The following is a 26,959-nucleotide window of genomic DNA, read 5'->3' on the forward strand; positions in this document are numbered from 1 at the left end:
CCCTGGCCTCCGATTGGCCGGAGATCGCCGGCATCTGATAGGCTGGAGCCTATCAGAGGCGGTACAGGATGGATCGCCGTCCTGTACCGCCCATAGCTAGAAAGAGAGGGAGGAAAGGAGAGGGAGGGGGCAATAGCGCTGCGGAGGGGGGCTTTGAGGAGCCCCCCCTCGCTCAGCAGTAGGCAGCGATCAGACCGCCCCAGCAGGACATCCCCCTAGTGGGGAAAAAAAGGGGGGGGGGGGGGGGGGGAGTCCGATCGCCCTGCCTCAAACCTGATCTGTGTTGGGGGCTAAGGAGCCCACCCAGCACAGACCAATGAAAATTCCTGCGGTCCTTATGCGGTTAAAGGACCAGTGTCGCGAAAATCTTACAATTTAAAATATATGTAAACACATTAATAAGTACATTTCTTCCAGAGTAAAATAAGCAATAAATTATTGTTCTCCTATGCTGCTGTCACTTACAGTAAGTAGTAGAAATCTGACATTACCGACAAGCTAGTCCATCTCTCCATCGGGGATTCTCAGCATAGCCTTTATTATTTATAAAAACCAGGTGCGTATCTGGGTAATATAGAACCCACGGCAATCACCTGAAATTACGCTCCCCCCTGGTCAGAGCCCCCTTCCCCTCTAAAACAGCCTCTTTTCTCGAGTACGCATGTTATGGTTACCTGAAGCTACTTTTTTGGAAAACATTTTTTTATTCCCCCTCTGTCCTCTTTACGAACATTAAGTCAAGTGCAACGCTCGGGCTAGCCACCGGGAGCTCAATGCAGAGCGTTTTTACTCACCTCCCAGGGGATCCAGACCCAGGTAGCCATTATTCTTCCTCTCTACGGAGGCTCTGAATCACTCTGGTGAGATCGCCATCAGTGATCTCACTACAGAGTTACAACACCACGTGGATGATGGAGGGAAAATAGCAGTGCTGGATTCCAGGGAGGTAAGTGCAGAGGCTGTTGCTGAATTTCTGGCAGCATGATTTTTTCCTGGTTTTAGGGTCTGAAACATTCAGAAAAGACCCTAAAATCTGGAAATCATACCACCAGTGAGGTTAAAGCGGAATATAACCCTGCATTTCAACTTTGCTCTAAAACATTATTTACAGTATATTATATGCAACCAGCATTTTTTTTTACTAGGCCAGCATTGGAAGGGTTACACACAGCTTTAAAGTTCCTGGAGATTTCTGCAGACGCCTCCGAAGCTGACAAAGATACATTTTGTTTACATAAATGTGTCTAAGTGTTGAATGTGACTCACTCATTCAGGAGCTGGAGGACAGTCAAAGAGTGTGTAACATTTCTCAATAGATACATATAACTAAATAGAATGTAACAATCTGAACTTCTGCATATCTCTCCTGGAACCTTAAACCTCTGTGTTTAACCCTTCCAATGCTGGTCTAGTAAAAAAAAATGCTTTTTGCATATAATATGCTGTAAATAATGTTTTAGAGCAAAGTTGAAATGCAGGGTTATATTCCGCTTTAAGTAGCCTTGCTTCCCAGATAACAGAATTCATCTGATCTGAGACAGGCAGGCACGGGACAGGCATGGCAGTGCAGCTTGGGGGCAGGCATGGGGGCACAGCACAGGAGCAGGCAAGGTGCCCTTAGGGGCTGTGGCGCCCATGGCACACGCCATGCCCGCACTCCTCTAGACACACCTCTGATAAAGACACTCCTTGAAAAAGATTCATATAAAGATGCTGGCCAGCCTCCCTGCTCACCGTACACTTTTTGGAATTTGGACGGAGCAACTGCCATATACTACGTGTTTTTGAAAATAAAAAAAAAACCTGAGAAACATCCCCCCCCCCCCCTCTCGATAAGGAGATTGGCTAGTCCAAAACCTAACAGTTCTGTCAGATTTCTACTACCTCCTGTAAGTGACAGCAACATCGGTAAAAGTAATTTATGGCTCATTTACTCTGGAAGAAACATACTTCTTATGTGTATATGTTTATATATTTAAAATTTTAAGATTTTTGTGACTGTGGAAAAAAATAAACAAAAGTTATTATGAAGAAAGATAAACGTGTACAATTATGCAGTCTTCTTTCATTTGGCATAGCCTCTCTCTCTTTCTGTGTTTGACCTTGATTCTTTAAACTTTTCTTAAATAGCTTCTTAAAATGCTTCCACACGCGAGTGGTTCATCTAATTAAATTCAAGATCCAGATTGTTAATGATTTTGTACCAACTGTTATTTCCAACTGTAATGTTGACTTAGCACTGATACACAAAAATGTTTTGCAATAAGCATTCACTGGTAAACCTGAAAATATGTACAGATTACCAATGATTATTTGTCTGTGTAAAATATTGTAAAATAGTTTGATAAGCTTGACACGATATTTACTCACACACTTACATAAGGGATATAGCAGTGATAAGCAGTGGAATTATCTTGCAAACAGTACTACTTTGATGATATTTTGAACAGATGCCACAGAATGCACATTCTATTAAACTAAAAATGTAACCCCCCCCCCCCCCCCACCAAAACTTCTGAGGAAAGGTTTACAGTGGTCTGCGCTGTATTGAAAGGTTTTCTGGACCTTCAAATTGAAAGTATCAAATTCCTATTACTCCACCTCTCCTCTCCCTACCTCTACTTCCCCCTAAAGTTGATTAAGGTGTACTTTTTTTTTTGTACTAAAGATTTTTGTTGATAACATCAGATAATAAGCATGAACATCCACAGTGCATCCAGTAATACAAAAATAAGTCAGCATAGCTTAAAGGAAACCTGAGATGACAGATACAAAAAAAAAAAAAAAAGATACAAATTTAGGGCTTCTTCCAGCCCCGTTCAGGCTAATTGTGCCCTCATCATCCTCCACCTGTAGCCTCCATAATCCCCAATAAAGGCTATCACAGGAAGGTTTGCAGTGTCTGTCAGCGTAGTGTCCAGAGTATGGAGACACAACCAGGAGACAGGCAAGTGCTTCAGGAGACATGGAGGAGGCCGTAGGAGGGTAACAGCCCAGCAGCAGGTCCACTATATCCGCCTTTGTGCAATGAGGAACAGGAGGAGCACTGCCAGAGCCCTGCAAAATGAGCACCAGCGGGCCACAAATGTGCATGTGTCTGCTCAAATAGAAACAAACTTATTGAGGGTTGTATGAGGGTACAACATCCACAGGTTGGGGTTGCACTTACAGCCCAACTCCGAGCAGAACATTTGGCATTTGCTAGAGAACACAAACATTGGCAAATTTGTCACTGGTACCCTGTGCTATTCACAGACGAAAGCAAGTTTACATTGAACACATGTGATAGACATGACAGAGTCTGGAGATGTCATGTCTGTTACTGCTGCCTGAAACATCCTCCAGCAGGACTGTTTTGGCAGAGGGTCAGTAATGGTGTAGGGTGGCATTTCTTTGGGGGGCCGCACAGCCCTCCATGTGCTCTCTAGAGGTAGCCCGACTGCCATTAGGTACTGAGATGAGATCCTCAGACCCCTTGTGAGACCATATGTGGTTGGCCCTGGGTTTCTCCTAATGCAAGACAATGCTAGACCTCATGTGGCTGAAGTGTGTCAGCAGTTCCTGCAAGACAAAGGCATTTATGCTATGGACTGCCTCTCCCCTTCCCCAGACCTGAATCCAATTGAGCACATCTGGGACATCATGTCTCACTCCATCCATTAATGCCACATTTCCCCACAGACTGTCCAGGAGTTGGTGGATGCTTTAGTCTAGGTCTGGGAGGAGATCCCTCAGGTGACCATCTGCAACCTCATCAGAAGCATGCCCAGGTGTTTTAGGGAGGTCATACATCGGGATGCTCGCTGGATTCCACAGAATTCTAAATTCCGCGATTCCGGACGGAATTGGAAATTTATTTTCTCACCTATCTATTTTCCTCCCCATTTCCTCCTCCCGGAGGGAGGAGGATCTCATCTTCCAGGGAATTGTAGTATTTCAAAAGCCAGCTTACATACCGTGGCTGGGAATTGAACCCAGGTCTCAGTGTGTGGTAGGTAACTGACGTAACCACTATACCACCAACACTACATGCTGAAGCCAGCCTAGCATGTACCATTATGATCAATCCAAGAGAAAAATTAGCGTGCTTAAGGATTTGTAGCATGTCAAAAGCCAACTCACATTGGCTGGGAATTGAACCCAGGCTGGGCTGGGAATTGAACCCAGGTCTCAGTGTGTGGTAGGTAACTGACTTAACCACTATACCACCAACACTACATGCTGAAGCCAGCCTAGCATGTACCATTGTGATATACCCAAGAGAAAAATGAGCGCTCTCTCTCTCTCTCTCTAGGACTTGTTGCCATTGAACTGAATTTTCAGCTTAAAACCATCAACGGATACCGGCAGAATTTCACAGGCATTTTCGGAAATCCGCCAGATTGGAAAAGCAATTCCGTTCCGACCGAATGGAACGGAATGACCAATTTCCGCCTAAAAATTCCAGTGACCATCCCTACGAGAGAGAGAGAGAGAGAGAGAGAGAGATGAATCTACCTGGCTATCTGGGGTTCTCTTCGGACAACTGTTGAGCACAAAAGGCAAGGCCATGCCTGGCTACAAGTCCTTAAGCAAGCTAATTTTTCCCTTGGATTGATCATAATGGTACATGCTAGGCTGGCTTCAGCATGTAGTGTTGGTGGTGGTATAGTGGTTAAGTGAGTTATCTACCACACACTGAGACCTGGGTTCAATTCCCAGGCCAGCTTGGGTTAAATTCCCAGCCCAGCTTGGGTTCAATTCCCATCCACGGTATGTAAGCTGGCTTTTGAAATATTACAATTCCCTGAAAGATGAGACCCTCCTCCCTCTGGGAGGACGGAATAGGTAGTAAGGGAGGAAGGGAGGAGGGAGGAAGGACTAAGTTAATAGGGACTATGGGCCACCATATAGGATAAATAAGGGTACTTTAGTGATTTTTTTCAATTTTTCCGACGGAATCCAGAATTCCGCGGAATTTCGTACAAATCCGGCGAAATTTTCATAGCGACGGAATTTAACACTGACGGAATCTGTGATTCCGATCATCCCTAGTCATACAGGCACGTGGAGGCCACACACACTACTAAGCCTCATTTTGTTTTGTTTTAAAGGATACCTGAGTTGAGAGGGTTATGAAGGTTGCTATATTTATTTCCTTGGACACAATGCCAGTTGCCTGGCAGCTCTGCTGATCTTCTAGCATCTAGTGTCTGAGTCAAAACCCTGGAACAAGTAAATGGCTAATCCAATAAAACCTGAGTCAGAGCACCGGATCTGCTGCATGCTTGTTCAGGGTCTATGACTAAAAGTAGTAGAGATACAGGATCTGGAGGACTGTTAGGCATGGTTTAAAAGGAAATGTATATGGCAGCCTCCAGATCACTCATCTCAGGATCCCGTTAAGGACATTATATCAAAGTTGGATCAGCCTGTAGTGTTTTTTTCCACTTTAATTTTTAGTGTGACTCAAAATCCAGACCTCCATGGGTTGATTCATTTGATTTCCATTTATATTTTTTGTGTGATTTTGTCAGCACATTCAACTATGTAAACAAAGTATTTAAAAATAATATTTCATTCATTCAGATCTTGGATGTCTTATCTTTAAGTTTAGTTTCCACACTACCAAACATTTCAGGACCACTTTACACATTTTTAACTTCAGGCATTTTATGTATAATTAGTTCTCTGTTCAGTATCAGGAACTCTAAGGCAGACAATGGCTTTGCAAAAATGTCCTGCAGAGGGGGAGTCTGGATTTTTTCATTGGGAAAAGACCATAATATGGAGTTTGAAACGTTTGGGTTCCTGCAAATGTGTATGATCTGATGCTCCAACCCCCCCTCCCCTACCCACCCATTATCCCTCCCTTCCACACCCAAACCCACAATACCCCCCTCCCCCCCCCCCATTTGCATACCCACTGTCCCTCCACGCCTCATCCTCTTTTCCACCCCAATTCTCCCTACCCTAGCGTAATCATAATTCGGTCATTACGCTCATCACTATCCGAGAATACATGTTGGCATAGTTTCTAACACGAGGATGTATTGATATATTTGGGCCTGACTGCTGTTTGGGACACTGTGTACAGCAAACTGACAAGAAACTCCTATAATACAATACAATGAGTATAGCAGCAGACCGCTACACCGAGGAGGATTATGGGTAGTGGACACATGACCAGAAATGAGAGCACATATGCGCATTCAGTACAGGTGGCAGTAAACTTCTTAAAGAGTAACTGTCAGGCTGCAGAAGCTAATTTAAACCTCTATTCTCCTGTGTTAAACAGTTTAGACGGAAGCCAAAAAGGCAATAGTGAAGATAAAAATCTCGCTTTCATTTGATGTGTGCTTATCAGCAAAGCTGTTAGACCCAAGGTCTTAAGAGGACGCAAGCCGCATTCCATACTGCAAAGCATTCTGGGGCCCTCCCCTCGGCTGCTAAGGAGAAGTTACAGGATCAAGTTTCAGCAGCTTGTAACTCAGTCCAGCGCACAGCACTGAAAAATCTCCGGGCAGAGTACACTGCAGGAGTCCGCTATTGTTCCTAGCCACATGGCTAATTAATATTCACTGCACACTAGTGTTATTCAGTACGAGCTTTTCTGTGATCAGGAAGCAGGCAGGACATGACGACACATTTGGCTTCATAGGAGACAGACAAACATGGAACCTGCCATGAGCTGTCAGGAGCATCAATCTCTGCATATACTATATACAAATTCAGTGAAGTACAAACGTGGACAGTGAAATGCATATGTAATGTAAGTACAGCCAATCTTTAGCTACTGATATATGTGTTTATTTTCTCTGAGACCTTATACCAACAGCTCCTCTTTAACCACCGTCCGGGTGGTGCCTAACCACTTCCTCTGCAGAAACACCCTTTTACACATAGAAACGATATCTTTGAGAACGTAAAATCTGTACATATAAACAAAATAATGACAAAAACTAGAACGTTGCAAGCTTCTAAAATGATAATTACTTCACAAACTATAACATTCTGTTTTTAACAATTTTTTTGCGGCACCCTTTTTTTTGCTTTTTGTCTCATGTCATCATGTCATCTCACTTTAATCAAGCACTGAACAGCTACTTTTAAGTTCATTTTTTTACCGCTTGCTTTAATTTTGTAGCCTTTTTTCTCTTAGTCCGCAAGATTTTTACACTGTTTTAGCTTTTGAATTTTATTTTATTTTTATGTTTATTGTTTTTTTGTTGAGCATCGGGTATCTCAGGTTTATTGGAGATTTTGCATGGAGCGAGTACATCTGTACACTGTATGTCATGTAATGTGATCTGTGTCAAACAATCAATAACTGTAGTGCATACTTGGTTTTTACCATCCACGCATGTGATTATATTTAGTGCCTTTTACTGGTTCTGGTCAAAAGATTATTGGCCTTTATAGCAGATTAGGCACCAGATTGTATATACTTTGGTTATGCAAGCGTTAATTGACAAACAACAAACTGTTATTCCCAGCACTGTTGATTTTTATATCAACCACTTTCCGTACTTTCCGCGCTCCCGCCGCTGCCCGCGTTTTCGCTCGCCCTAGCACGCACTCCAACTCGTAAACACGCCGCTGGCCGCTCGCACGGAGATCAATGAACGGGAAAATCCATTCCCGTTCGTTGATCTAAGCCCTGCAATGATCCGCTGCTTCTCCGATAAGCAGCGCGATCATTGTGAAAAAAACTTTCCCAGCCTCCTAGTACTTCCTGCAAGCGTCCGGAAGGACACTTGCAGGTCGCATTAAACAAAAAGTTACTTTTGCCATTTTGTGGCCAAATAGTAAAACTACACCCTAAAGCATTTTTCACATACAAATAAATTCGTTTTACACAAAAAAATTAATTCCTTACCTCCCACACTCCCCAATTTATTTATTTTTTTGTAATAGAAAAAAAAAATCCAATTAAAAAAATACATAAATAGTTAACTTAGGGACTGAACTTTTTAAATATTTATGTCAAGAGGGTATAACACTGTTACTTTATATACTACGGTTTTCTAATTAGGGATGGACGCAAAACTGAAAAAAGCACCTTTATCTCCAATTAAAATATTGGCGCCAAACATTGTGATAGGGACATAATTTAAACGGTTTTAGAACCGGGACAATTGGGCAAATACATTTCATGGGTTTTAATTACAGTAGCATGCATTATTTAAAAACTATAAAGGCCGAAAACGGAAAAATATTTTTTTCCCACATTTTTTCCTATTTTCCCATTAAAACACATTTAGAATAAAATAATTCTTGGCATAATGTCCCGCTTAAAGAAAGCCTAATTGGTGGCGAAAAAAACAAGATATAGTTCATTTCATTGCGATAAGTAATAATAAAGTTATAGACGAATGAATGGAAGGAGCGCTGAAAGGTGAAAATTGCTCTGGTGGTCAAGGGGTTAAGATAGTAGCTTTAGTTATTATAAATCTTGCTGTTGTGCCTCTGGTTCTATACATTTATATTTGCTTTTTGAATTATATTAGAAAAAACAAAGACAGTACTGTGCATTTTAACACACTAGCTTTGAAGTTCCTGGTTTAAATCTTGTCCAAGACACTATCTGAATTCAGTTTGTATGCTGCTCCCATTATTGTGTGGGTACAGTGCTGCCTATAATTATTCACACCCCTGGCAAATTTTGACTTAAAGAAAACCTGTAACATCAAAAAGTTCCCCTGGGGGGTACTCACCTCGGGAGGCTGAAGCCTCAGGGTTCCAATGAGGCTTCCCACGACGTATTCTGTCTCTCGGGGGTCTCGCTGCAGCCCTCCGAACAGCGGCAATGTAAATATTTACCTTCCCGGCTCCTGCACAGGTGTTGTGGCCCCTCTCGGCTCCGAGATAGGCGGAAATACCCGATCACCGTCTGGTCTGCTCTACTGCGCAGGCGCAAGTCTCCGCCGGCTTCACAGTAGAGCAGACCCGACTGAGATCGGGTATTTCTGTCTACTTCAGAGTAGAGTTGAGCCGAAATTTTCGTAATTTCGCATTACTATAAATACGCATGCGAAATTTGCGATTACGATGCGAAATTACGGTACCGTAATTGCCATTAAAATCGTAATTGAAAATATCGTAAGCGTAATTTTCAACGCGTAATTTCGCGTTTCGTTCATACCGTAATTTTGCATTAAACCATAACGCTCCCGTATAAAAAAGCCGCCGACTTTAAGGGTTAATAGCAAAGCCCCCTTAAATGCTAAGAGCCTCAAATTTGGAGAGTATATTAAGGAGATCAGAAGGAATAAGAGGAAAAATTTTTTTTTCAAAAAGACCTTATAGTTTTTCAGAAAATCGATGTTAAAGTTTCAAAGGAAAAATGTATACATTTAAAAACCCGCCGACTTTAACGGTTAATAGCAAAGCCTGCTTAAAGGTTAGGAACACCAAATTCCCAGGGTATATTAAGGGGATCAGTGGGAATAAGAGGAAATTTTTTTTTTCAAAAAGACCTTATAGTTTTTGAGAAAATCGATTTTTAAGTTTCAAGGGGGAAAATGTCTTTCAAATGCGGAAAATGTCAGTTTTTTTTTGCACAGGTAACAATAGTGTATTATTTTCATAGATTCCCCCAAGTGGGAAGAGTTTTACTTACTTCGTTCTGAGTGTGGGAAATATAAAAAAAAAACGACGTGGGGTCCCACCTCCCAGACCTCTTTAACCCCTTGTCCCCCATGCAGGCTGGGATAGCCAGAATGCGGAGCACCGGCCGCGTGGGGCTCCGCACCCTGACTATACCAGCCCGCATGGTCCATGGATTGTGGGGTCTGAGAAGGGGAGGGGCAGCCAAGCTTTCCCCTCCCCCTCCGAGCCCTTGTCCAATCCAAGGACAAGGGGCTCTTCTCCACCTCCGATGGGCGGTGGAGGCCGCGATTTCCTGGGGGGGGGGGGGTCATGGTGGCATCTGGGAGTCCCCTTTAAAAAGGGGTCCCCCAGATGCCCACCCCCCCTCCCAGGAGAAAGGAGTATAGAGGTACTTGTACCCCTTACCCATTTCCTTTAAGAGTTAAAAGTAAATAAACACACAAACCCTTAGAAAAAGTATTTTAATTGAACAAAAAACATAACCACGAAAAAAGTCCTTTAATATTCTTAATTAACCATTAATACTTACCTGTCCCTTTAAATAAATGATCCCTCGCAATATCCTCGGAAATTGGCTTATCAGTTACAATGTAACAAAGTTATTGCAATGTAACAACTTTGTTACATTGTAACTACGCCGCACCCGACGTCACTCGCCGCTCAGCCGCCGCATACACTTACGCGTCCGTGCAGGACGCTAAGTCCCCGCTGGCTCCCGCTGTCCACCCCGCCCACATCTGTCACCCACATATAGCTCAGAGCTCTGTCGGGTCCGTGCAGGACGCTAAGTCCCGCCGGCTCCCGCTGCCTTCCCCGCCTCTCCCACATGTCACCCACATGTCACCCACATGTGGGTGACAGATGTGGGCGGGGTGGACAGCGGGAGCCAGCGGGAACTTAGCGTCCTGCACGGACGCGTAAGTGTATGCGGCGGCTGAGCGGCGAGTGACGTCGGGTGCGGCGTAGTTACAATGTAACAAAGTATATACATTGTAATAACTTTGTTACATTGTAACTGATTAGCCAATTTCCGAGGATATTGCGAGGGATCAATTATGTAAAGGGACAGGTAAGTATTAATGGTTAATTAAGAATATTAAAGTACTTTTTTCGTGGTTATATTTTTTGTTCAATTAAAATACTTTTTCTAAGTGTTTGTGTGTGTGTTTACTTTTAACTCTTAAAGGAAATGGGTAAGGGGTACAAGTACCTCTATACTCATTTCTATTGGGAGAGGGGGTGGGCATCTGGGGGGACCCCTTTTTAAAGGGGACTCCCAGATGCCACCATGACCCCCCCCCCAGGAAATCGCGGCCTCCACCGCCCATCGGAGGTGGAGAAGAGCCCCTTGTCCTTGGATTGGACAAGGGCCCGGAGTGGGAGGGGAAAGCTTGGCTGCCCCTCCCCTTCCGAGACCCCCCAATCCATGGACCATGCGGGCTGGTATAGTCAGGGTGCGGAGCGGAGCCCCACGCGGCCGGTGCTCCGCATTCTGGCTATCCCAGCCTGCATGGGGGACAAGGGGTTAAAGAGGTCTGGGAGGGGGGACCCCACGTCGTTTTTTTTTTATATTTCCCACACTTAGAACGAAGTAAGTAAAACTCTTCCCACTTGGGGGAATCTATGAAAATAATACACTATTGTTACCTGTGCAAAAAAAAACTGACATTTTCCGCATTTGAAAGACATTTTCCCCCTTGAAACTTAAAAATCGATTTTCTCAAAAACTATAAGGTCTTTTTGAAAAAAAAATGTTCCTCTTATTCCCACTGATCCCCTTAATATACCCTGGGAATTTGGTGTTCCTAAACTTTAAGCAGGCTTTGCTATTAACCGTTAAAGTCGGCGGGTTTTTAAATGTATACATTTTTCCTTTGAAACTTTAACATCGATTTTCTGAAAAACTATAAGGTCTTTTTGAAAAATGTTTTTTTCCTCTTATTCCTTCTGATCTCCTTAATATACTCTCCAAATTTGAGGCTCTTAGCATTTAAGGGGGCTTTGCTATTAACCCTTAAAGTCGGCGGCTACCTAACATTGATCCATGCGTCAACTTTTCCGCTTGGGAGCATGGCCATACGCATTAATTTCGTAATACCCACTGTAATGCAAAAATTACGCGAAAATTACGCTTACATGAAATTTCGTGAAATCCTTCTTCATTACGATTATGTACTTACGGCCATAATCGTAATTACACTAATTACGCGAAATTTCACGAAATCGTAATTACGTCATTACGCTCATCTCTACTTCGGAGCCGAAAGCCGCAACAGCACCCCCGCTGGAGCCTGGAAAGGTAAATATTTAACAAGCGGTCGGATTTGTCGGGCCGCTGTTCGGTGGGCTGCAGCGAGACCCCCGAGAGAGAGAGAGAGAACGGCGTGGGAAGCCTCATTGGGACCCTGAGGCTTCCCCCTCCCGAGGTGAGTAACCCCCAGGGGAACTTTTTGATGTTACAGTGTTTCTTTAAAGTTACTTTTATTCAACCACCAAGGGTTTTTTTTTAATTTATTTTGACAGGAAATTACATATACAGTACTCGAGTATACGTCTAGAAATTTAGGTGTAATTCACTTAATAATAGTATAGGGATTGACTTATTCATGAGTCACGGGCAACACTTAGCAATGTGTGTACTAATAGTGACAATCCCATTTGCAGAAATGTACCCTGTGGTAAGTGACATGAAAGCAAATGCCAAGAAAACACTGGTCTGAAAGTCCTGGCCACAACAATTAAAGAAAGGGGCAGGGTAAAAATACTGGGCTGCATAAACAGGGATTATATGGTAGGTGCCTCCCAAAAGATAATAAGACAACATACAAGAGGTATTATTGTGGAAAACAACATTTCTCAGCTTTTATTTACATTTGAGCAAAAAATGTCCAGTCCAAAATTATTTATACCCTTTTCAATAAGCAATAGAAAAACCTTTATTGGCTATTACTAGTAGTAACAAACTGGAGAACCCGGCGCTTTAAAATATTTAATTCCACAAGTCCCACTCAACCGGGAATAATCCACCATAGCGGTGAAAATGTAAATGACAGTACCTGCATCCAGTGTACAAAGTTAGACTGTCACCTCCTAAGTGATGGTCCAGTCCCGCTCTGACTGTGTGGCAAGGATCTCTGGTGTTTTTGCTGCAAACTGCATGCAAAATCATCTTGTGCGTAAAGTGTTGCATCCGTCTTCCCCCGCTAGCTGGCAGTGGCATCAGACCACCTGTGTTCCAACTGCGCTCCAGGCTCTGTTGGCGAACTTCCTGGATACGGGGGCAAAGACGCCGCAATAGTGCAGACTGTGCCTATAGTTGACAAACTGCACGCATACTATGTGCTTACTGACAACTGCTTGGTTTATTTACATATAATAAAAATCCCAATCTGGATTTCGGCTCTCAGCCTTCATAAGGGGATAGCAGCATACAAATCGCTTACTACAACATCTTTTATAGAAAAACGAAGTCCCAACCCCACCTGTTAATTGACTGCCGACAGAACAGGTAGGGGAAGTGGACGAAACTGTACCACTATAAAAAATATTATGCAATACGTATAGCAAATTCTACTACAATGCAAGCTAAGGCCCGGTTCACATTAGCGGTTTCCATCCGGAATCGCCGTGCCGGAGCCGGACCGCATGCAGAACGGACGGAACGGACGCACGGCATAGCAATGAAAGTCTATGCGTCCGTTCACATTCGTCCGTTTCATCCGGACCGGATCCGGACTCCGGCGTAAGACCCAACATGCGCTATTTTTTGGTCCGGCTCCTCCGGCAGCCGTATCCGGAGCGGAGCCGGACTGTTGCATCCGGCCAATACAAACCAATGAGAACCGGAGAGCACACAACACACTGGCTATAAAAACCGGACGTTCTACCCCACTTCCTATGCTTTTTCTATGGTATAGTGGCCATTTTGGATGGGGACCACATGGGCCCAGCGTTCACAGAGTGGAGCAGCAGTGATTTCATGCTGGAGCGCTTTGGCAGCAACATGTCCAACGATCTGTCTGATAACAAGGGGATGAGGCCCTACACAGCAGAAGACCTCATCCTACAGGTGCAGCAGATACCAGCCCTGTGGGACAAGGGGGATGCGGACCACAGCAACGTCAAGAAATGCAGAGGCCTGTGGAAAAAAATTGCCAAGCTGTATGTGGAGGGCTTTGATAACTTGAGCAAGAAACAGCAAGGCACAGAGGGTATGTTGACTAGAAGTGTTTGGGGGGGGCTTGTGGTTTTGTTTGCTTGTGATGTATTCCACTTTTGCTATTGATTTGTGTCACCGACGTGTTGCTCATCCACCTGTGGCCCACCCACCTGTGATGTACCCCACCTGTGATGTATCCCACCCACCTGTACCCCACCTGTGATGTATCCCACCCACCTGTGATGTACCCCACCTGTGATGTATCCCACCCACCTGTACCCCACCTGTGATGTATCCCACCCACCTGTGATGTACCCAACCTGTGATGTATCCCACCCACCTGTGATGTACCCCACCTGTGATGTATCCCACCCACCTGTACCCCACCTGTGATGTATCCCACCCACCTGTACCCCACCTGTGATCTATCCCACCCACCTGTACCCCACCTGTGATCTATCCCACCCACCTGTACTCACCTGTGATGTATCCCACCCACCTGTACCCCACCTGTGATGTATCCCATCCACCTGTACCCCACCTGTGATGTATCCCACCCACCTGTACCCCACCTGTGATGTATCCCACCCACCTGTGATGTACCCCACCTGTGATGTATCCCACCCACCTGTACCCCACCTGTGATGTATCCCACCCACCTGTACCCCACCTGTGATGTATCCCACCCACCTGTGATGTACCCCACCTGTGATGTATCCCACCCACCTGTACCCCACCTGTGATGTATCCCACCCACCTGTGATGTACCCCACCTGTGATGTATCCCACCCACCTGTACCCCACCTGTGATGTATCCCACCCACCTGTACCCCACCTGTGATGTATCCCACCCACCTGTGATGTACCCCACCTGTGCACATAAAACATACACAATGACCAATTATTAAACAATAATTTATTTTAAAAAATTAACACATTTTAAATCACTTAAAAACTTGAAACTACAAAATATACACATTTCAACAAAACATATTAAAAACCAAACATTCACCCTCATCCTGGTGGTGTGTTAAAATAAAGTCTCAGTCGGTCCCTGTTCCGCAGTGACACTACCCTTGGCCTGGTTGCATACCTCCTCAGGGGCATTAGTGGAAGCACATTCGGGGGTTCCGGAGTCTCTCTTTCCTCCTGCCGCACAAAGTTGTGGAGGATGCATGCTGCCTTCACCACGACAACTGCGTTGGCCGGTTTCAGCAGCATGGGCGTGTGGAACACCCTCCACTTTGACACCAGGATCCCAAATGTGCACTCCACCATTCTCCTTGCACGGCTCAACCGAGCATTGAAGTGTAGCTGGCTGGCATCAAGTCCCCTGTCTGGGTACGGACGCATTACATGGTCGGAAAGGGCGAAGGCCTCGTCCCCCACAAACACATAGGGGTAGGCCGGTGCCCTTGTCCCAGGCCAGGGTGTGTCACGGGGGAGACGCAGTCTGCCTTCCTCCATCAGCCGGCAAAGGGTCGTACGCTGGAAAATTCCAGAATCATTGGAACTACCGTACGACCCCACGTCCACATACACAAACTTGTAGTCCGCATCTGCCACTGCCATTAGAACAATGCTAAAGTATTTTTTGTAGTTGAAATAATGGCTGCCACTCCCCACGGGTTTCTGAATACGGATGTGTTTCCCATCCAGTGCGCCAACACAATTAGGAAACTTGCACTCGGTCCAGAAGCCCTGGGCGATCTCCTACCATTTCTTGGTGTCTGGCACTGGCATGTATCTGGCCCTCAGTCACGTCGAAATGATCCTCGAAGTCCTCACGACGATGCCTGCCACCGTGCTCTTCCCAATACGAAATGTCACATGTAGCGATGTATATGTTTGTCCAGTTGCCATGTACCTACAAGAGAAATAATCAAAATCAATTTTTCATGTCGTTACAGGAGAAAGGTTCAAGACAAGGTGGCGCAATATGCGTGATGCCTACGTGAAATTTCTACGCAGGAAAAAACTTGCCGAAAGAAGTGGCAGTGGCGGGGGAAAGCGCCTAAAGGAATACCAATTCGCCAAGCAATTATCTTTCATAAATGCAAGCTTGGAACCTAGACTGTAAGTACCACTACTGTGGCCAGGAACTGAGAACTCATTGTAGCAGACAACTACCATGACTTCAGGCATGTATTGCTATAAACTGGCCTCAATTCCCATGGCTTTAGCAAACTTTTCTCAAAAGCTTTATCAAACGTTTGGTACAAACGGTTGATAAAGTGATTGATTAGTGTTTGCTAGCTCTGTGAATTGACGCCACATGCGGTTTGGCAAACCAATAAATATTGTTTTTATCTACAGGACTGAAGACAATTTTGAGCAAGAGGAACTGACCCAGGAGGCACGCTTCAGCAGTGAGGAGAGCTTGGTGGATGATGAGGTCGCCGATGTGACTTATTGCCCCGAGGAGAGGAGTAGGAGGAGGGAGTCCTTCCCTATCGAAGCTCTCGACTTTGAGGATGACTTGGGCGAAGAGAGCTGTGATTTGCAGGTTGCAGGACCGAGTGTGGCAGAAGTTGCACCTCCACAATCGACCGGTATGGAAGCTCCAGAGGACCAAGAGCAAAGAGAGGAGCACAGAGAGACTGCAGCACAACCAGCACGCAGGGCAACCCCGACGCAGTCCAGAGGACGGGAAGATGCTACCACCCCACCAGTGAGGCGTCGAGGTGCCCTCCCCCCAACAAGAAGAGAGACAGAGTCCGAGATGTCCGGGGCTGTCTCCGGACTTCTCGGGATTATGCAGAGCCACCAAACTCTCATAACCCGGCAGTTGCAAGATGGGGACAGGGGCCATATCATGGAGCAGTACAAGGCCCACATCAGTTCACTGCAATGTGAGCTCGAAGCTGTACATGGGCACTACAGGGACGAGCTTAAAATGATGCATGAGATGCACAGAGGAGAAATCGACCAACTGCGTGCGCAGCATCATCAGTCGGTGGGCCAGCTGCAGAACATGATGCAGCAAATGCATCAACAAAGTAAGGAACTACTGAAATTGCAGGCACACCAGTGTTTTCACACTGTGATGTCTCTACTACCGTATTTGGAAAAGGTGCCTTCCCAAAACATGATGGCGTGCCATTCCACTTTGCTGGAGGCGATCAAACAACACATGGACACGCCATTGCTCCAACCACCAATTTTTAGACCCCCACAACCTACAGTGGTGCCCCCCTGGCAATCTTCATCACAGATGTACACTGGCTACAGAGGCAGTCAATATGGACCGCCGCTGTCAGGGTCCAGCTCATCCACGACCAGCACCTAAGAAAGTCCGGATTTCCAGGCAGCAACTCCCACCTACTCTAGTAGTGGTGTCGATACAATTTGAAAAAAAACAGTCATATTGTTCCTGGACATGCTCCTCTGAATATCTCCAAACCTCGGAGGAAGGATACCATCCCAGGGCTTTTTAGCCCAACCTTTTCCCTGCCCCAAATCCTTCAACCAAGGTTCAGAGGTGTTCAGATGACCATGTCAGGGTACTTTTGTTTTTGCTGGACTTGAACGTTATGGCCTGGTGTCCCCGAAAGACACTACCTGGGTCACAACCTTGTGCCTGTTGCACTGCACCTGTAGTCCTGCACCTGTGCCTTTGGTTCCTCTTGCTCCTTACTTTGTTGTTGTCCCTAACCACTTGCACAAGACCCTTGGAACCATGGATGAAGGACACCTTGACTGGTCGGTTAGAGGCCTAGCCTTTTCACTGACCTGTGTCCTTGATCCATGGCTCAGAGGGTCATGTGCCAGTGGTTAGGTTTTGAAAGCACTAATTTAGGGCCTGGTGTCCCCTAAAGACACTACCTGTAGTCCTGCACCTCTGCCGTCGGTTCCTCTTGCTCCTTACTTTGTTGTTGTTCCTAACCACTTGCACAAGACACTTTGAACCATGGATGAAGGACACCTTGACTGGTCGGTAAGAGGCCTAGCCCTTTCACTGACCTGTGTCCTTGATCCATGGCTCAGAGGGTCATGTGGCGGTGGTTAGGTTTTGGAAGCACTAATTTAGGGCCTGGTGTCCACGAAAGACACTACCTGGGTCACAACCTTGTGCCTGTTGCACTAGACCTGTAGTCCTGCACCTCTGTCGTCGGTTCCTCTTGCTCCTCACTTTGTTGTTGTTCCTAACCACTTGCACAAGACACTTTGAACCATGGATGAAGGACACCTTGACTGGTCGGTGAGAGGACTAGCCCTTTCACTGACCTGTGTCCTTGATCCATGGCTCAGAGGGTCATGTGCCGGTGGTTAGGTTTTGGAAGCACTAATTTAGGGCCTGGTGTCCACGAAAGACACTACCTGGGTCACAACCTTGTGCCTGTTGCACTAGACCTGTAGTCCTGCACCTGTGCCTTTGGTTCCTCTTGCTCCTCACTTTGTTGTTGTTCCTAACCACTTGCACAAGACCCTTGGAACCATGGATGAAGGACACCTTGACGTGTCGGTGAGAGGCCTAGCCTTTTCACTGACCTGTGTCCTTGATCCATGGCTCCGAGGGTCATGTGCCGGTGGTTAGGTTTTTAAAGCACTTTAATTTTAGGGACTGGTGTCCCCGAAAGACACCTGGGCAGCTATGCCCTGCAACTCTTTCCACACAAAGTTGGTGGTTGGTGTTCCTCAACACTGACCGGGCTATACCATAGAAATGTTTTGGCTTCCATGTTGGAAGAATATTTTCATGTTGAAAAGGTTAATAATTGTTTTTTAAAATAAAAAAAAATTGTATTTACATACCTCAGTGTGATGAGTAGTTGTTCTTGTGGTGTGACTGCTCTCCTGAACGTGGTATCCTTCTTCCTTAGGTCATCCTTCACCATCTCCAAGAGGGTATCAAACCTGTCAGGAGATGGAAAGGAAGAAGCTGTAAAGTCTGTTGTGGGACAAGGTGTTTGGTGGAGGATGGGGGAGGTGTGTTTACAGAGGTTTGGGAGTGTTGGAGGGTGGGGGTGTAGTGTATTGCTAGGTATACAGGGGTGTGGGGGTCAGGGTGGTGTGTTTAGCTAGGTATACAGGGATGAGGTGTTGTGGGGGTGAGGGTGGGGTGTTTTAGGGATGGTGGGGGTTGGTGTATTTAGGCCTAAATACTTACAGGGGAATAGACATCCGAGTGTAGCTGTAGAACTTCTGTGGGTGTCGTCTGAGGTCACGGTAGAGGGCCTGGAACTCTCCCTTCCTCTGCCTCCTGGCTAGTAGAGGGTGCACCCACCATCTCCTGCGAGGAGCACGCCTTCTCCCCACATAGTAGTAGGTGAACAACAGGAAGGAGAGAATTCCCAGGTAATAAGAGTAAAAAATGACTGGATCCATGGTCCCAACTGCAGTCTCTGTATCCAAGGATGGTCTCCACACGTCCACCTGTCTCCAACAATGACCCCAGAGCTTCTGCTGACCTCCCAGAACCCCAGGTATTTATACAGGTTGTTATCTCTTTAAGAAACCGGATCCGGGCCGCAACCGTGTTCACACCGCACGGAAAACGGATGCAAACGGACCGGATCCGGACCGGAACCGTACGGATCAGGTCCGGTCCGGCTACGGTGCGGTCCGGACATCCGGTGCGGTTTTTACAAAACCGCAAGTGTGAACGGGGCCTAAGACAGTTCAATCACATTCAGAGCACAATCCTCATTATGTATGTAATGGTATGAAATAAAAATAAAAAGAAACAAACAAGTTTTTTTTATATAAATAAAAATGTATGCAAGTGGATAAAAGGATAAAATTGCTTTTTAAAACAACGCCCAATGCAATCAATGCTGTCAAAACCACCTCATATCATGCACAATAATTTGTCACTAATAAAACAGTTTAAATCTATATAAGCATTCAAGCCACCTGGTTTTAAAATATTAAGTTGGTAGATCCACCAGGTTTCTAATTGAGAAATGGCTTGATGGTGTTACTTCCCCTCCAATGAGGCTTCACACCATCTATGGCAAAGCACCTAATACCCTCTGGGGGGACTTACCATGCACTGAAAAAAAAAATGTTCAGGAATACTATGGGGTTTCTGTTCTGGATGGGAAATATTATAAATGTGCTCAGAAAAAGTTTTTTGTTTTTTTCCAGTTCTTCCTGTGCGGTCCACATACTGCAGACCACACGGGCAAAAACAACGTAAACCACACATTTTGTGCTACATGTAAAAAATCTGTTCTTTTTAAATTCCCTACCATTCCCTACCATTAGTATGAGAGACCAAACTTTTGGTGACGGTACCACCAAACTCACAAATCTTACAAAGGTGTTTCTTTTTGCACGGATAGAAACCTTAGAGGTCTGCCTGGTTGTATGCAATTTTTTACCAGCTTATTATCTAAATTGGGCTGTTTTCTATATTTAATGCGAGGTGTTTTGGGGAGATGTGGACCTATAACCAGGTCCTTTCTTGGGATACCCCAGTTCTTATTTAACACATGTTTTACAGTATGGTGATTTTTGGAGAAAGTTGTGAAAAAAGAAAAATCATGTTTTTCATTCCTAACGATAGGGGGCTTTTTTTGTAATCGTACATCCCTCCCTTCATTAAGAACCTTAGTGTGTTCCTTCCGTAAAATATTGGGATCATAACCTTTTGTGACAAAACTGTCCTCAATGACTTGGGACTGTTCCCAATAATCGGTTTCATATGTGCAGTTTCTCATAACCTTACAAAATTGTCCCCGAGGGGAATTACTCAACCAAGGATAATGATGACAAACTGCCAGATCTAATCTATGAATTCCGATCTATAGCCTTAAAGAAACGGCTGTTCCCCTGGGGGACACAGAAGCAATTGGTGGTTACAGGCTGACAGGGGGATGGAGGAAGGAAGGTAGGGTGGAAAAAAAAGGCATTAAAGCGGAATATAACCTTGCATTTCATCTTTGCGCTAAAACATTATTTACAGCATATTATATATGCAACCAGAATTTTTTTTTTTTACTAGACCAGCATTGGAAGGGTTACACACAGCGCTTGAAAGTTCAGTGCAGTGAAATGCAGATGCATCCGAACTTTAGATAATGGTATCTTGTGTTTACTTATCGTATCAAGTGAGGAATGTGACACATTCTCTGACTGTGGAGAAGCTGCTCAACACAGACAGAGTCAAAGCATGTCTGCCTGAATGAATGAATGATTAAAACCAGTTATAAATAAAAAGCTAAGTCAGCTCACAAAGCTAAAAAACTGTACTTTTGGGAACCTATAACTTCTAAATGAATAATAATACTTATGCACAAATGCAAATATGATAATCGTATGGCATATAAAAAGTAGGAAAAGATGTTTTTATTGAATATTATGTCAAGGTTTTAAACCGCTTTAATTAGAAAAATTTAAAAATATTTGTAAAAAAACCCCCAAACATTGGAGTGATCGGACTCCACCAACAGAGATCTCTGTTGGTGGGGAGAAAAAGGAGGGGGGGGGGGGGGGTATGGAAATCACTTGTGTGCCGAGTTTTGCGGCCCTGCAGCGAGCCCTTAAAGCTGCATTGGCCGAATTTATGAAAAATTGCCCGGTCTTTACACCGCGGTCCTCAAGTGGTTAATGCATGCAATAAAAGCACATAATGACTCAACTTCTTTCCAAAAAAATAAACAATCATCAATAAATCTCTTCCAAGATATCAATGGTCCCCCCCTTTAAACTCCCCCAAGTGATGTTCCTCCCATGCTGACATATATAAATTAGCTACACTCGGGGCATGTTTAGCTCCCACCGCTACACGGCGCTGTTGACTATAGAGACACTGTTCAAACCAAAAAAAATTTTTTGTAAAAGAAAAAAACAAGTAGTTTCCACAAATTCTCTCTGAGCTTCAAAAAGGTTTCCATCATTCTCTAAATAGCGCATGTCGTCAAAATAATCTTGTGGTATACACATGCAAAGGGATTTTACATCCGCTGTACAATGAAAATGGGGGTGTCTATTAACCTCCTTAGCGGTAACCCCGTGTTTGACACGGGGTAAGCCGCCGGAGGGTGCCGCTCAGGCCCTGCTGGGCCGATTTAAATAATTTTTTTTTGCTGGACGCAGCTAGCACTTTGCTAGCTGCGCCAGCACCCCGATCGCCGCCGCCGCGCGTCCGATTGCTGCTATCCGGTGCGGCGTGCGCCCCCCCCCCCCCCAGACCCCTGCGCTGCCTGGCCAATCAGTGCCAGGCAGCGCCAAGGGGTGGATCGGGTCTCCCAATGACGTCCCGACATCGCTGACGTCGGTGACGTCATCCCGCCCCATCGCCATGGCGACGGGGGAAGCCCTCCAGGAAATCCCATTCTTTGAACGGGATTTCCTGATCGCCTATCGCCGGAGGCGATCGGCGGGGCTGGGGGGATGCCGCTGAGCAGCGGCTATCATGTAGCGAGCCCTGGGCTCGCTACATGATTTTAAAAAAAAAAATTAAAAAAAACTGCTGCGCTGCCCCCTGGCGGTATTTTTCATACCGCCAAGGGGGGTTAATGCAATACAATCATTGACCTCTTTGATGTGAAGAATCGCATCCAGAGTGTCCTTCAAAAATGCTGGAGTAGCCATTGCCAAATGTTGAAGGAAATGATCGAGGTACTCCGCCACCCGGTAGGTAATCGAGTGAGTCCCAGACATAATGGGCCTACCCGGTGGGGTTTCCTGGTCTTTGTGCAATTTAGGAGCACATACAACACTGGTCTTTTGGGTTATTTTATATTCAAATAATCAAACTTCTTTTGGGCGAGGATCCCCTGGCTGAATCCCTCCAACACACATTCCAACTCATTTTTTGTATGCATATGCAGGGGTGGGATTCATGGGCGTCCGCAGAAAATTTTCCAGGGGTGGGGGGGCAAAAAGGGGGGGGGGTGAGAAGGGGAGAAAAAAAAAGAGGAGAGTAAATTTGGGGTGGTGTTGTGAGGCGCGCTAAGCGCACCAAAAAGTGGGGTTACGTCAAGCAGCGCGCTTAGCGGGCCGCGCCGAAGAATGGGTGTGCTCATGAACCAAAATGTGGGTGTGGTCATGGGTGGAGACAAGTTTACATGAACTAAGCAATGGTGGGACATTAGATTAGGACAGTGGTGGCGAACCTTTTGGAGGTTGAGTGTCCAAACTGCAAAGTCACTTTACTATCACAAAGTGCCAACAGCAATTTAACCTAAATATAAACGTTTTAAGTCATACATGAACATTATGGAAAATCCAAGTTTAAAATAAACTGTGAAGATAAACAATTTCATTTATCCTACTCCTGAAAATGTATTCATTTTTTTTAGAACCTCCCAGTTTCATTTTCTGTTTTAAAAAGCAGAAAAAGTAGGTTTAATGCTATTGTCTCATATAATGATGATTCAGCTTTTTCCATAGTCTCGCAGTTAGCAATCATGTGACCCCCAACAAGACAAACTCAGCAATCATGAGGCCCCCCCCATCAAGACAAATTCAGCAATCATGAGGCCCCCAACATGACCAACTCAGCAATCATGAGGCCCCCAACAAGACAAATTCAGCAATCATGAGGCCCCCAACAAGACAAATTCAGCAATCTTGAGGCCCCCAACAAATCATGAGGCCCCCAACAAGACAAATTCAGCAGTCATGAGGCACATAAATAGACAGCATTTCACATAAATAGACAGAATGCCCCCTTAATATGTTAGCATAATACCATAATAACACTCAATCTGACAGCAGTGGTTCCCCAAAAATAGGTAGCCCCAGGTCTATAGGTGTCCCCAGTATAGGTGGCCAGCGGAATAGATGTCCTCAGAACTGGTAGCCAGGGGTAGAGATGTCCCCAGAACAGGTAGGCAGGGGTATATGTGCCCAGTATATGTAGCCAGAGGTATATGTGCCCAGTATATGTAGTCAGGGGTATATGTGCCCAGTATATGTAGTCAGGGGTATATGTGCCCAGTATATGTAGTCAGGGGTATATGTGCCCAGTATATGTAGGCAGGGGTATATGTGCCCAGTATATGTAGGCAGGGGTATATGTGCCCAGTATATATAGCCAGGGGTATATGTGCCCAGTATATGTAGTCAGGGGTATATGTGCCCAGTATATGTAGGCAGGGGTATATGTGCCAGTATATGTAGGCAGGGGTATATGTGCCCAGTATATGTAGGCAGGGGTATATGTGCCCAGTATATGTAGGCAGGGGTATATGTGCCCAGTATATGTAGGCAGGGGTATATGTGCCCAGTATATGTAGTCAGGGGGATATGTACCCAGTATATGTAGTCAGGTGTATATGTACCAGTATATGTAGGCAGGTGTATATGTCCCAGTATATGTAGGCAGGTGTATATGTCCCAGTATATGTAGGCAGGGGTATATATCCCAGTATATGTAGGCAGGGGTATATGTGCCCAGTATATGTAGGCAGGGGTATATGTGCCCAGTATATGTAGGCAGGGGTATATGTGCCCAGTATATGTAGGCAGGGGTATATGTCCCCAGAGTAAGTAGGCAGGGGTATATGTCCCCAGAGTAAGTAGCCAGGTGTATATGTCCCAGTATATGTAGGCAGGGGTATATGTGCCCAGTATATGTAGGCAGGGGTATATGTGCCCAGTATATGTAGGCAGGGGTATATGTGCCCAGTATATGTAGGCAGGGGTATATGTGCCCAGTATATGTAGGCATGGGTATATGTGCCCAGTATATGTAGTCAGGGGTATATGTGCCCAGTATATGTAGGCAGGGGTATATATCCCCAGAATAAGTAGCCAGGTGTATATGTCCCAGTATATGTAGGCAGGGGTATATGTCCCCAGAATAAGTAGCCAGGTGTATATGTCCCAGTATATGTAGGCAGGGGTATATGTCCCCAGAATAAGTAGCCAGGTGTGCCCCAGCAGGAGGGGAGCAGAGCAGAGAAGAGGGAAAGCTATGTGCGGACAGCGGGGAAGGGCGGGCGTCCCCCCCCTTCCCTCACCTTAGGGGGCTTTCCCTCCCTCGCTCTCCCCTCCGGAGTCCGGAACGGAGTGTGCAGCGGCTGGGCAGCGGGCGGAACTTAATTCATCTTGTCGCTGGCGCTGGATGGATTAGCCGCTACTCTGGTCTGGTCCAGACCAGAGTGCGGCACCAGAACTTCCGGCGCAGGAGCGAGACGAGGTAAGTCCCGCCCGCTGCCCAGCCGCTGCACACTTCGTTCCGGACTCCGGAGGGGAGAGCGAGGGAGGGAAAGCCCCCTAAAGTGAGGGAAGGGGGGGGAGACGTCCGCCCTTCCCCACTGTGCCCATAGCTTTCCCTCTTCTCTGCGCTGCTCCCCTCCTGCTGGCTGCACGGGCATGCAGCCGGGGGGGGGGGGGGGGGCAGGGTCGGGCAGATGCCCGGTTTTGCCATATGTGCGGACGCCCATGGTGGGATTGCCCTTTAGAGCCTTACAAGTATCCTTATCCTCTAATTGAGATTTGATTTCATTAATATACGCTTATTTTTCCCAGACCAAAAGCCCCCTCCTCCCTCTTTTTGGCAACTTTTATAACCCAAGACTCATTAGTCCCCATCTCTTTCAACAGTTGATGGTCTGTCTTAGTGAAATTAGATTTCTGATGCAGATTATGCTTAGAGATGGCTTAAACATCAAATTTTCGGTTCGCGAACTGCTAACGCGAACTTCCGTAAAAGTTTGCAAACCGGTGAACTCGGCAAACCTCAATAGACTTTAATGGGCAGGCAAACTTGAAAAACTACAAACACTGTTTCTGACCACAAAAGTGATGGAAAAGACGTTTCAAGGGGTCTAACACCTGGAGGGGGGCATGACGGGGTGGGATACATGCCAAAAGTCCCAAAGAAAATTACAGATTTGAAGCACAGCAGGGTTAAAATCCCTAAAGGGCAGAAATCCCATTGCATTATTAAATTGGAGGCATAAAGTGCTAGAAAACATCTTGCATGTGTAGACATGGATCAGCAGGTAGTGCAAGTAGTGTATTGCTTCACTCTGACAGACCAAATTCACTGTGTAACGCACCGCAAACAGCCATTTGTGTAGTGATGGCCGTGCTGGACTGGTGTGCACGATGGCGAGAGTGCAGGCGATGGCGGTTTTCAAGCCTATATGGTCTGGCTGAGGTAGTTCAATGACAGAACAACAATGACTGTCCAGTTGATCAAATTTGGTCTGTCCACAATGAAGCAACGACCTTATTATCTTGGGTGTGCCCTCCAACACATTCATATAGGTCATTGCTTCATTGTGATATGCAAGCCTCTTCACCGTGGCAAGGTAACGATCACGAAACGGAATTGACACAAGTACATGCCTTTAGTTTTGTTGTTGCAGCCGCAGCATGGCAGGCAGGCATGTACACGCACCAGAAAAATGATTATTATTTTTTGTTAGCAGCCTTAAAAATTCAGGAATCCACCTGGAGTCCTGGACCCTGTTGGTGGTGGCAGAGAAGGCAGTCAAGCGGCCTGCAGGCAGAGATGCTGTGTGGAGACTGACAGTCTTTGGGCAGGCATTAGCCCTCTGGGATCTATGCCCCATTCATTTTAATAAAGGTGAAGTACTGAACACTTTTTTTTTGACCTAGGCGACTTCTCTTCTCACTGACAATGCCTCCAGTTGCGCAGAAGGTCCTTTCTGACAGGACACTTGAGGTAGGGCAAGCCAGAAGTTGGATGGCAAATTGTGACAGCTCTGGCACAGGTCAAGCCTGCACACCCAGTAGTCCAGGGGTCCGGAGTGGGAGCCTGAGAAACTGCTACCACCACACATCCAAGAAAGGACCCAATGTGCTGTATAAGTAATGTACTTGCCCTGACCGTGCTTTGCAGACCAGTCATCTGTGGTTAGATGGACCCTTGACCCAATGCTTTGTGCCAGAGATGACACCATATGCCTTTCCACATCACAGTACAGTTTGGGTATCGCCTTTTTAGAAAAATAATTGCGGCCTGGTCTCTTCCACTGTGGTGTCCCAATTGCCACAAATGTTGGCATGGTAACAGCTGGCGAGCTAACAGTTCCGCTAAGCCAGTTGTCAGACGCCGGGCAAGGGGGTGACTGGCAGACATTGGCTTCTTCCGCTCAAAGATTTCCTTAATGGACACACCTGGCTGCTGTGGGCAGAGGAGCAGGAACTGCTGGTATAATACAATGAGTAGTCATACAGATGCAGTGAAAGGTATGGGAATCAGGGTTCGATTCCGGTCTAGAGTGGGAGCCTGAAAAACGGCTACCACCACACATCCAAGGAAAGCAATGAAAGGTATGC

This window comes from Hyperolius riggenbachi, chromosome 10 (genome assembly GCF_040937935.1).
Source record: "Hyperolius riggenbachi isolate aHypRig1 chromosome 10, aHypRig1.pri, whole genome shotgun sequence".
Taxonomy (NCBI): Eukaryota; Metazoa; Chordata; class Amphibia; order Anura; family Hyperoliidae; genus Hyperolius; species Hyperolius riggenbachi.